Source organism: Poecilia formosa, unplaced genomic scaffold, assembly GCF_000485575.1.
Source record: "Poecilia formosa unplaced genomic scaffold, Poecilia_formosa-5.1.2 Scaffold37, whole genome shotgun sequence".
Classification (NCBI taxonomy): domain Eukaryota; kingdom Metazoa; phylum Chordata; class Actinopteri; order Cyprinodontiformes; family Poeciliidae; genus Poecilia; species Poecilia formosa.
The window spans coordinates 2,070,562-2,083,109 of record NW_006799976.1 but is presented as its reverse complement, the minus strand read 5'-3'; the positions used below and the strand labels follow the sequence as shown (position 1 = coordinate 2,083,109).

General features: G+C 40.9%; 1 long non-coding RNA gene across 1 annotated transcript in view; it reads right to left on the bottom strand.

Annotated features, from left to right (window-relative positions):
• Positions 1 to 6,029, bottom strand: part of LOC107836058 (uncharacterized) — a 19,363-nt gene extending 13,334 nt beyond the window's left edge. Inside the window, exons 1-2 of the long non-coding RNA XR_001661903.1 lie at positions 6,019 to 6,029; positions 4,742 to 4,750 (exon numbers count right to left, since the gene is read on the bottom strand). This is a non-coding gene — a long non-coding RNA (uncharacterized LOC107836058). The remainder of the gene's footprint in view (positions 1 to 4,741; positions 4,751 to 6,018) is intronic.
• Positions 6,030 to 12,548: the final 6,519 nt, after the last annotated feature.

Below are 12,548 nucleotides of genomic sequence, written 5' to 3'. Positions count from 1 at the left end.
ACTTAAAAGAAAACCTACTTTGTAATTTAACGCCTTGAAATTGGGTCTCTGTCTCTTTAAAAGCCTCCGGCACTATCTGAGTGCTCTCAGGAAGTCATCACAACAGAGATCCTCTATTGACCCTTTAACAATGTTTTTTACCAGCGTTGCACTGAGAAGTAGCTCGCACAATGAGCTCAACAGATGTGCAGTTGCACCAGATGTTTGCTAATTGCTGCTAGCTAGTCTGGAGGAGCTGCGTGGAGAAGGTCGTTCTGTAATGATTGGAAACTGCAGCGCCTCGAAGGCGGAGCTACGTCCACCCAGGCGTTTTGCACAGCTGAATGGTTGCCATGGGAGATTGAAGGATTTCTCAGACATGCATGAAAGAGTGAAATTAACACTTCAGTTATGTTTTTGATTAGGCAATAACAGTGTAAATTGATGGAAAGCTCAATAAAATTGATTTTTACATAATACCGCCCTTTTAATAAGTGATCAATAGCCAACATTAATTAGTTAATTAGTTAACTAATTACAGCAACTAACTGATGAAAAACCTCTATAATATAAACTTCAAAATTTACCAAAAGGGCGTACATGCACACCACATGTGATGAGTTATCCTTTTCTCTGGTTGTAATTTTAATCTATTGACCAGGCCAAATCAGACTAAGCTTTTTTTTAAAAAGAAAAAATACAATACTTTACTAAGTTCTGAAATCAATTTCTTATTCAACACAAACATTTAAGCTCAGATCTAACGTGCCTTGAGAAAACGAGACCCGAAGTGGTGATTTTTATTGAGCAACGCTACGAGAACCTCGACCTGTGAAGTTCTTCAAAGGATAAAATCACCGCCGCGATGAAGTTCGATTGTGCAAACAATGAAAGGCCGAGGAGAAGCGAACGTAGCCGTGTGTGTGTGTCTGTGGCGACGGCCTCGGCTTGAAAAGTCCTCGTTTGTCAGACTGAAACAATTACAGCGAACACAGGGCTTGTCTGTTTGCAGCAGCAGATGGCCCAGACACATGAACGGCAATGGCGACTGTTGTGGTTTTATCACTGTGTGAGCACGAATCGTGTGGTGAGCTTTTGTCAACTGTTACGTAAGTGAGAGCCTGCTTTCTTTTTTCTTTTTTTTTTTTGTATTTTTTGAAGAGGTGCTGAGATGAAACACTCCTCTGTGGCCCCCGCTGTGGCTTTTCTCCCCTAAAAACGCCATGTAGACAAATGGTTTGCGTCTGGTTTGTATTGACTCGTTCGGTCAGCGATGGACAAGAGAACAAACACAGATCCGCCACAGACTGTTGCTTGGGGAACCGTGCCATGTTTTGACAATGCAGATGTTTTCAAATGATGGAAAGAATTAAGAGTTCTGTTTTGTTTTTTTCCTTCTGTCTCTTTTTCAAACAGATTGTTCTGCTGGGAGCTCGTTAGATTTGTTGGGAAGTAGTACTATCTGTTCAGGCTTTTTGTTTTTGATGCACTTTTATTTTAGAAACAAAGAGTGAGAAAGTTTTTTTTTTTACGTACTGAGGTTTAAGGGAATCTATCAAGTTTTAGTCACTAAAGCATATCTTACAAAGTATGTACTCTAATGGCACGGCAGTCTCATCTCTAATGGAGTTGTTCATTTTCATCACTTTTTATTTCATGTTGAAAAGAAAGACTTTTCTTGCCACACATTTAGTGGATCAAGGTTTGAACTTTGACCTGAATCACAGTCCAGATTTGAGCTAAAATTGAATCTAATTTAACCTTTATTTTGCCTTTTTCTGTCCCTCTACTTCGGACAGTGGTCCAGAGAGCGGCGCAGCGTACAGAAGCCCCCTTCGCAGCCAGACAGGCAGGAGTCGGCAGTTGTTGGTTTTTCAAAATAACAAAAATTTGAACATTTTATGACATTTAAATTCATCCACACATAGGTTATTTACGTTGCATAAACATGTAGGAGAAGCAAAAACAACTTAATTCCTGAGGTGTGGCTTATTTTATTTCAGCTGGCGCGGTGCATCACAATCAGCTACATGTAGACAGGAAACCCCGAACGTTCCGTTGGAATTTCACTCAAAATTTCAATGTTTTTTTTTTGTTTATTTTCAGAAGTTCATCTGCAACTCTCAATGAAACTAGGCTTCAAACTTTTTAAGGAAGCGCGTTCTGACCCAGTGCCACGGCCGCCGCTGTGTGCCCATGCGGATAACGGCGTGCGCCGCGCGCTCACCTGGGTCGCAGGCTAAACGTCCTGCATTTCGATGCTGAGCTTTAGATGAAAATCTGTAATCTCAGCTGTTCTTATCATGCTGCTGCAATAACACAACCCTAATCCTGCACCACAGTAAAGACGTTCCTCACATTCTATATTTGTCCCGCTGCAGACTTCAGGGTTCTCCTGTCGGGACTCGAGACGAGAACGTGTAGAAAATGGTGCCACTGCTTTTTATTTTTATTTTTTCCCCTTGTGCCACCGGGCTTCGCTGAGGGCACGGCAGTCTCATCTGACATTTCATCTTCTTGTCAGCGTGGGCCTCTCTGCTTTGTTCATCCCGGCCGTCGGAAAATAACTGGAGCTCAGAAACATTTCTGACATTACGAAAAAGAATGCGCTTTGAAGGTCAAACCACTCAGCCTCCCTCTCCAAATCGATACATGTGTGTATCTCTGCGTGTGTGAATGTGAGTGTGTGACCCTGAAAGGATGCCCGCGTATCAAAATTGAGTCCTCGGACTTGGAGCTGCTCTGCATTTGAAAGGCGACTTGCTTGTTCCGGTCAGTTCCAGATCTCTCCCCCCGCTCTCTCTAAAGACGGCCTCCTCCCACTCCCTCTCCATCTCGCCGCCGCATGCTCCTTCTCCCCACCTCCGCCTCCCTCCTCTCTCAGATGTGCGCTTCAAAGTGCGTCACAGATCTGACTGTTTATTCGCAGCCTTCCTCCAGGCCGCTCTCCTCCTGAGCATCACTTTCATTTGCCACAGCCGCTCTGATGGCCTGTCAGCTCCTCCACAGACGCTCCGACGCTTTAATCCGCGCGTATGCAGGAGGCGATACCTAAGGAGGGGCGTCTTTAGGCCTGGTCTCAGCGTGCAACCATTTCCTAACATCTGATATGTTCAAAACACAAAAAAAAAGTGAAGATTCATCGCAATCATGCAGAGACGTGCAGGAACATTAAAATGTATTATTTGTCTCCAAAAGCACAACCAGGTCTTGCTTATTTGCTGTTAAGTCTTTTCATGCAAGCAAAGTTTACGTTCTTGCTTTTGAATCACAAGAATGTAAACAATGTCTTTGTTTAGGTCAACTATACTTCGTGTTTTTAACTCAAGTACAAGTAAAAAAAAACATAAACCGTACAAGAACGTACTCCACTAAGCGAAATCTAAATTATTTGTCAAAAAGGCTATTCGAGTAACCAAATAGCTGATCATATTATCAATAATTTAATATTAAAATATGACATCATCAAATGGACCAAAATAGTATGTTATGTGGAAATTTTGGTATTTTGAATTCCTAAAAGGAAATGGAGTCTTGACAAAAGTTCAGTCTGGAAGACTCTAGTCACACCTGCCTCATCAATCAGCGCCTCCCTCTCTGCAACCTGGACCTATCAGCGCGGACCAAGCCTCGCTCCAGCCAATCATCGTTTGGGCTTCAGTTCAAAAGGACCTTCACCCATAGCCTCCTCTGCTCACCAGCTGCGATCAACCCACCTCCACCCCATCTCCACCTTCTGCTCCCGGCTCTCAGGCCTCATCTTCCTCCGACCGCCGCCACCAGCACAGGCCCTGGGGGGTCCACATTCCTATGCTGCATCAGGAATGTTCATCGAGCTCATCGAAGTCCAGCTCGATGTCCCCGGCCGGGGCCTGAACGCCAAAGGACATTTTATTTTCATGTTCATTTTGTCATTAAACTCTTTTAATCGCCTTCTTTCTCCGTTTGAGTCTCTCCAGATTGAAATGAATTCATACAAATAAGAAAATCAGGCAAAAAAAAACAAAACACAAGAAAAAAAAAACTAAATTAATTAATTTCAATATAAAACTTACACAACTTTATTAAAAAATGTAGCTGAGTGTGGTGAGCTTTTGATTAAAACCTGTTTGTTCTTCATTCAGTGAACTTACTCGACGTGGGGTCGAGTATCCAGACGTTTTACTCAAGTAAGAGTAACGATGCTCCATAATAAAATTACTCAAGTAAAACTGCTGGTGTTGGTGTTGATCTCTGGCTGTCAAATCGTCGATCAGAGTGAAACTAAAACAGAGTGAGCGCTGCAGGCTTTGGTGACTCAATCGTGGATATTTAATGTACTGCTTTGTTTTCATTTACTTTTTGGTTTGTTTTGTTTTTGCTGAGAGGCTGAAGACATCCAGTGGAGCAGTCGCCTGACCTGAGAGCTTCATAAATGCAGCCTAGCATGGAAGCATATTGATATTGTCCAATTGTTTTCGGAAAAAACAAAGATGGTAAATTATGTGTTTTATGGCACAACCTTGCAGAATTTTTTACAGCCATATTGTTGTATAAAAATTCAGTCTCCAGACTGTCAGGCTGTCTGCACTTACACTCAACTCGCTTCTGAGAAAAACAGCATGATGGTGACACCATGCTACACTCGTGGTGATTGTGAGGATTTGGGTTTTCTGTGTGTTTATTTCGTGCCTGTGTTGGCCAGGCTGCCCCTTGATTGCTCCCAGCTGTCCCTTGTTTCCCACCCTGTCTCTCATTCCCTGTCGGATCCTTGTCGTGTCACGTGTCCTCTCTCTGTCGTCGTTGGCTAGTTTCTGTTCCAGTTGCTCCCAGTGTTTGAGTTCCTTGCCTTACTTCTCACCTGTGCTGCCTGGACTTTCTGTACTCTTTGTTGTCACCATTAAAACTACCACTTTCACCATGACCTGGGTCCACCGTGTCCGTCCTCACCGCTCTACAACCCACAAATCGTGACGGAGATGTTGGCTAGAAAGTTCAGTTACCATGTTATCTGATAAAAGCACTTTTGTCTTGTTCTTTAGGAGCAATGATAGGAGTTTACCAAGCAGATGAGACCTGAAAAACTGACATGAGACACAAAAGAAACCAGGGAATGATTGGGTGAGACTCGGACCCAATACTCCATGCTCATTTGTTTATCACACAAAATGAGCATGGCGCTCTAAGACGAGACGTTCACCTGCTGACTTGCCTAATAAGAGTAACTCACGCCGAACTCAGTGTTGTTGAGCTGTTTTTCATGTCTTAACTGCTAGCTCAAGCAAATTTCTTGTTTCCTTTCCTCCTCGAAACTTTCAAATGATGCAAGAAAATCTAAGATTTTATTTTTTTTTTGTTCTTTTTAGCACCATGGGTAAAAGATGGGCGGTGTACGAGTCTCATGTTTTAAGTTCTGAGCTGAGGATTGCATACACACACACACACACACACACACACAGAGCACTGGGCTGCACAGGGAAGCGAGTTGTGGCAGAATAAAACTGCACACATAATAAAATGCCTCTGCACATCGGCAGCCTCACTCATCCCAGCTCTCGACTGGCCTCTTTTGCATAATGCTCATTCTGGTCAGGGGAGCACTGTGGGAACAGCTCAATGGATTCATTACACACGCACAGCTATAGATCTCCGCTGAGTGGCTTCATCCTCGACATGTCAAACCAAAATGCCACTGTTATGGTTGCTCTTACAAATTAAATCGACCGTATGTCAGCCTTCATCGACTGAGCGATTGTGTAATTCTTTTACGTAACGAGCTGCACACCTTGCCCGCCTCGCGCACCCTCCCCGTGTCCGCCGATGCAAAGGCGACCCATTGAAAGATTAATCGTTGGAATCCCTTTTTAAAGTTTTGCTTGGTGCTGATGCTGAGGCGGCACATTGTAAAGGTCCTCATCTTTGGTACGAAGTCAAATATTAATGACTCTTTCTGCTCTCTTTTCCTCCCCTGTTGGTGTCTTGTGACCAGGAGAGGATGTCTGAATATAGCATCGGCGATCTCGGGGGCGCTGCGTTGCGTAACGCGGTCCAGAGTGTCACGGCTTTAATGATTTATTCGTTTGTAAGCAAACGTTACGCAACATGCAGAAAGCCTCTGGCGACGTCGGAGGTGTGGGGGGGGGGTTTACTTTGACTTTCAAGTTGGAGTTTCGATGTGTTGGGAACCCAAGTTCGAGCCGAGCGGAGGATCTGAATCGTTGCGCATTTTTCTTCGGAAAAAGGAAATTTAAGAAAAAAAAAATGCTGGAATGTTGTTGCCAGTAAATATTTATTTTTCTGTTTGCTATTTTAGTGTCAGATGTCACTTAAATAAGAAAAAAATCCTAATTTGACAGTTCAGTAGGCAGGACGATTACAAAAGAATCAGCGAAGAAGAAACCATCCATGTCCCTTATTGAAACGTTTTAATATACATATTTTTTAACACTTTAAACAAGTTCAACAAATAAAAAGTTAGAAAAAAATACAATTACTGGGGATTGTATGTGATTGTTAAAACACACAGAAGTGCAAAATTGTGAAGTGGATAGAACAAGGGAAGACATTTTATTAAGAAAGTGCAGGAAACATTTGTATTCACCCCTTCACATTGGTACTGTATCCCAAAGTCCATCTCATTTTTGGGGCCCATTTTTCAGACCTATTCCTGTTTCTTTAGGTCTCATATGTAAATGTTGGCCTGACAGACAAAGTGTGGATCTGAATACAGGGGAGAAAATGATGGTTCAGAAATGCTCTCAAACCAATCTGACTGAGATCATCCTAGTTTGGAAACAAGACGGGGCTAAATGTTCACTCTCTAGATGTTGAAAGGTGCCAAAAGTTACTGCTGCAATTTCATATGAATAATGGCTGATGGTATGCTTTTGTAAAAGATTTATTTTATGAGCCAAAGCTTCTTTTTTTCTTCCTTAAATTTAAAATTTAAAACAGCCTGTCATCATTCAGGAGAGCATCATCCTGACTCAAAGGTCCACCGGCTCCCATTCAGCATCCCACTGCAGTAATAATGTATTCAAAAAGTAATTAGATTTGTGGACATTAACTTATTCTTTGTAATTTTTACAGCACAAATTTATGGTGGCAAATCAAGCTTGAAATTAGCTGCTGTACAAAAAGACTTTGAAATTTAAAAAAAAGAAAGAAAGACGACAATCATGGCAAAGTCTGGAAGGAGGCATATTTCTGGAGGGATTATTTCTTGGAAGAACTTCTTTTTTTTATTTTTGCAATTCTGGGAAACTGACAATAAGTGGAAAGTCGTCCAAAGATCAAATACGGGTGAGAGTAAAATAGGACTAAAAAATAAAAAAAGAGCTGAACTTTTACAGCATTTATCCTCGCTGTGACAGATTTTCTCTCTGCGGGGGATTCTCAAAGTGGAGAAATTTTTATTATCTGCTGTGTAAAACACTTTCAATTTGAGTTGGGAAATAAATTTTGAAAGTCTGAAATTTGTACTTCATGATTTCAAACTCCACAGAGTAAAGGCAGAAACGCTTGGCAGCGGATTCTGTTGCATCTTTCAAGGTAAACAGAAGGGCGCCAAGTCTTCCCTCAGAGTTTCTGTATGAAACATTTGTCTTGTCAACAGTGTGTCTCAACTCTGGTCCAATGGCTGCTGGATGGAGGCGCCAGCTGCTCTGTGAGCTCGCCAGCAGAAAGTCTGTAGAGGTGGCAGTAAAGTATCACATTCAGTTTTAATGTCTTTTCTTTTTTATTGTGCTGCTCACTAAAGTGGTGGAGTTGCTGATGGGAATCCCAAATTGTTTGTTTCATGTCAGTAGAACTGTTTAAAATGGAGCCAGTGCACACTAAAAATGATCTTAAGTTTTATTCAAAGACGACCAGTTCCACTTCATATCCAGCATCCAGTTCGTGTTTACAGTGTACATCATGAAGTTTCAGATTATCTTTAAGTCACTTGAATAATCAAAATGTATTATGTTGATAACATAGAGGGAAATTTTACAAAGGCAACATGCAACCCCATGTTATTCCAACTTTTAATCCAACTAACATGGATTAAAGAGGGAGTATTATGTAAAATCTTTTTTTTTTTAACTTTACATGATGTTATAATGTCATTCCCTTGTGGAAAACATGGCTGGAGTGTTGATTTGATTCTTTCATGCATGTTTGAAAAATCCTTTAATCTTCGATGGGAACCATTCAGCTGTGCAAAACGCCTGGTTGGACCTAGCTCCGCCTTCAAGGACGAAGCTCCTCCTCTGAGCTCCTTCAGACTAGCCAGCAGCAATTAGATAGAACTGAGCATCTGCGGAGCTCATTATACAAGCTACTTCTCACAGCAACAACTGTTGTTGGGTTAACAGAGGAGCCATGTTGTGACGACTTCGTGAAGGTGGGGTTTCAGAAAAAGCAGGAGTTTCTTAAAGAGGTAAATGCCCAATTTCAAGGCACTGAATTAAAAAGTCAAATTCCTTTTCAGTCATATTTAATATATACACCATTGTTATAACACCTACTGGTCACTCAGTTACTTGACTGATTGTGCTATATAAAGGCACTTTTTGGGAGGAAAACATATAACACTGCCCCTTTAAATTAAGTGCATGTCCGGCTTTGTTAGCCATTCCATCTTCTCCTAACCAGTCGTTTGGGATCTGATGAGTTCAGCTGCTGATGCAGACATTTTTTTAATCATTGTCTGGGTCTCTCTCCCCCCTCCCCCACCCTTCCTGTTTTATGATGTGCCAAATGTTCTCAGGGATTAGCCGGGCCCCTTCAGCACCTAAACTCTCAGTGCTCATCTATATTAGTGTGATTCATACACGAGACTCTTTCACATTGTTAAGGTGAGAAAGCCTGTTTCCTGAAACTGATGCAACCTCCATGGACAACATATTGTGTCCAGTGTGTGATTCTTAGCACGGTTGTTGAGCTAATTTTGCAATTTAGCATTGCTTTGTGCTGCAAAATACCCGTTTAAGATTAACACAAAAAAACAGTTTTCACAGTGTAGAAGGCGCATTGTGTCTTTATCATAACGGCAGAAGTAGGGTTTTTGTTTTTCACAAGGATTTCAATTTATTAGTAATCTGACCCGAGGGCAGTTTTTGACAGTCCACCTTAAATGAGAAGAAGAGTGTGTGAGCGTGCTGCGGCTCCATAATAGCACGGTGTGGCCCGTATATCAAAGAGACTCTCTTTACACTCCAACCATGTCACAGATCTGTTGTCACTCAAGCAGATGAGATAAGAGACAGATGTTTCCTTTAAAGCTGCTCTTAGCTTTTTGTTTCTCTCTCCCAGGTTTCGCCAAACACAAAGAGACTGAGCTGATGTAAACCCACTGTTTAAACTCCTGCTAGCAGCCTAATTCAATTGGAAATGTCCTAATTGGTTACAATCTGTTGATGTTTATAGCAGATCCCACAAGCACGTTAACAAAATCTGGAGGGGGTCAGGATGAGGAACGTCTGGTTTGAATATTAGTTTTGCGCTGTAAGTTTAACGAGTTATTAGAACCCTTATTTTCCAGGATGGACCGATTTATACGACTACACCTTGTCTTTAAAGCTGCTTTAATTTAGATTTCTGTTTATTTCTTAAATACTTTAAAAATGGGGGCGCTAAGTGTTCCAGGATGCTTGACCTAATGAGGGCAAAAGCTGTTCACAGCAGGTCAGTGATCATAACCATTTACTCTTTATCTGCGTTAAAAATAATAATAATGATAATAATAATAATAATAATAATCCATCCATCCATTTTCTTTACACCCTTGTACCTTAGTGGGGTCAGGAGGGTGCCTATCTCCAGCTAATGTTCCGGGCGAGAGGCAGGGTACACCCTGGACAGGTCGCCAGTCTGTCGCAGGGCAAATAATAATAATAATAATGATAATAATAATAATAATAATAATAAGTGTTTGACTGCATTCACTGGACTGACCAGTACTTAGAACTGGACTCTTCATGTGTTAGAAACAATTCTCAATAAATTCTAACTTGTCATCTTTAAAAAAAAATCCACAAAGCTTTATGTTTTATAATCTTTCCACCATAGAAAAAGAAAAAAAAATCATCCTTAAAAGCCCCAAATTGATATAAAAATGTAGCAGACGATGATTGAACGCAAACTTCTGACTGAAGTTATATGTATTTTTTATTTTTTTTTAAAGAATCTTCTATTCAGTCCTTGATCACGGACACACAATCAAGTGAAGACGGGAGTCATGCTGAAAGTTTTGTTTTGAAACAAAAATATCTCACAAGTCACAACTGTGCAAGTAGGAAAAAACACTAAAAATGTTAATTATTTAAACAAAAAAATGAATTGATAAGATTCACAAGAAAACACACACACAGAGTACTCATGTTATAGAACAGCACATATCTTCTGGTAAACAGTCATGTTGCTAACCCTCCTGATTAGCAGTGGTTGTGTTAGCATAAACACACGTGACAGAACAGTGATATTAATAACGAGCAGCAGTTAGCTGCTAATGCACATCACATGCTGCGGCATGCCTGCAACACTGGAGGCTCCCTGGGCTCGTCTTTTCTTTTTTTTTAATTTTATCTCCGCTGTGGCCACGCTCCAGATGATATAACAGCTCAGTCGAAATAGCATCACGACAGAAAGCCAAGCATCCCAAAACAAACCTTAAATATTAATACAGCGAACGCCACTTACGTAAGCTGCCACCGCGAGGGAGGCAGGCAGGCAGGCACGTGGAGCTCATGAGAAAAGACATTTGATTGAATGAAAGTTGTTTTGAACTCTCCTCTGGCTTTTGGAAATGCCAGCCTCATAATTACCTGTCGTGCGTCCTTTGATTTCTGTGTTGCGCGCGCGCCGTGTTGACACGGTGATGATGTGGATTTGAGTTCGACGCCGCGTGAGCTCCTTTCATCTTCATTTTGGTTTTCAAAAGAGCAACACGAGGTCGATGTTTATTAGCAGGGTGAGGCGGAGTACACATCGCAGGAAGCACTTCGTCTCGGATGGAGAAGTTACTTAAAAATCCACAGATGTCTTAAATATTTACACACGGTGCGCAGCCCTTTTTTTTTTCTTTTACCTCCAGTTTCCTCTTTTTGGATCTTTGGATGGTTTACAGCTTTTCTCTGGGGGCTCTCCACCAGGGACACATTCTGAACAGCTTTATTCCATCCATCAGGGGAACCTAAATATTATTTTAAAGGGAAGGGCTAAAACCTGATGTCTGATTTTAAAAAAATAATGGGGCAACTGTTAAGCAGACTAAACCGATAATTTAGCTGTAACAAGTACATTTTTGTTATTTCATACTTTTCTCCGTCCGACGTTATCTCGGTTCATCAGGTTTGTATAGACTCATTTTTCAGCAGTTGAAAAGTTAATTTCTGCAAACGTTTGCTTAGACATCCAAGCAGACATCTAACTCACTCTGGAACATAGTTTGTGGTATTCAGAGAAATCCCCAACACCCTCCACCACTGGTTAGATTATTTCTTCAGTTCTTTAGAATGTATTCAAGCAATATGACAACTTTTTTTTTCCCCACAATTTTTGCCACGTTTACAAAAACAAACTTCAGTGTAGGTTTTTTGGAGAGATATGATAGGCCAACATAAAGCGGTACATAATTGGGAATTACCAAAATGACTCCTGGTTACAGAAACGTTTTATGAAACAAAAATCTTAGAAGTGTGGCATGCATTTGTTTCCAGAATCCCTGACTCTATTCTGTGGAGAACCACACTTTGCAGCAGTTTGCAGGTGAAAGTTTTGGGATTTATCTTCTTTTTTCCCAATCTCACCACGGATTGAAGCTTAAATATTATTTTACAACCTCAGCCCACAATAAATGTGACCCGTCTTCTGTGTTCCCTGGTTTCCATGATGATATTTTTTCCCTAATATTCCTCTAACAAACCTCTGAGGTCTTCACACAGCAGCTGCGTTTACGCTAAGGTTACATTTTTACACATTTTGGACTCTATTTACTTTTTACGTGGCTTCTGTTGGGAGTTGGGTGTGTTGCGTTTTATTTAGTGGTATCAGAGGCATAAATCACACAGCGCTTTTCAGGCTTTGCGTGAATAAATGTAAAAAAAGAAAAATATATATATACTTCTACTTAATGTGTTGGTCTGCCATGGAACTCCATAACAATATTACTAGATATTACCTTATATTATCCTTTTGTGAGGTTGCTATGACGATCTTTTGAATCATTTCATCTTCAACATGATTTAAACAAATATTTTTGCTCATCTGTTGTGTCTTTTCTGCCAACAGCAAAAGTAAGTCGCCCTGCATTATATTACGCAACATAAGCATGTCAGCGTTTTCATTTAGGTAAGCTTCGCATGCAAGGATCAGTGCGTGACCTGTGGCATCTTTTCAATCTACCCAGCTATATATATTAATAATAATAAAACATGATCACTTGACCAAAGCAGTGGCATATCAGCTCAGGAACTGAAGAAAACTCAATAAAATACAAGCAAATTGGATTTATTTTGATGGAAAAAGTCATTTCCTCACTGAAGTGATTTATCATAAATGCCTCGAAACTAGCTGGAGCCTTTTGGTGAGGGGTAACCAGAAGAGAG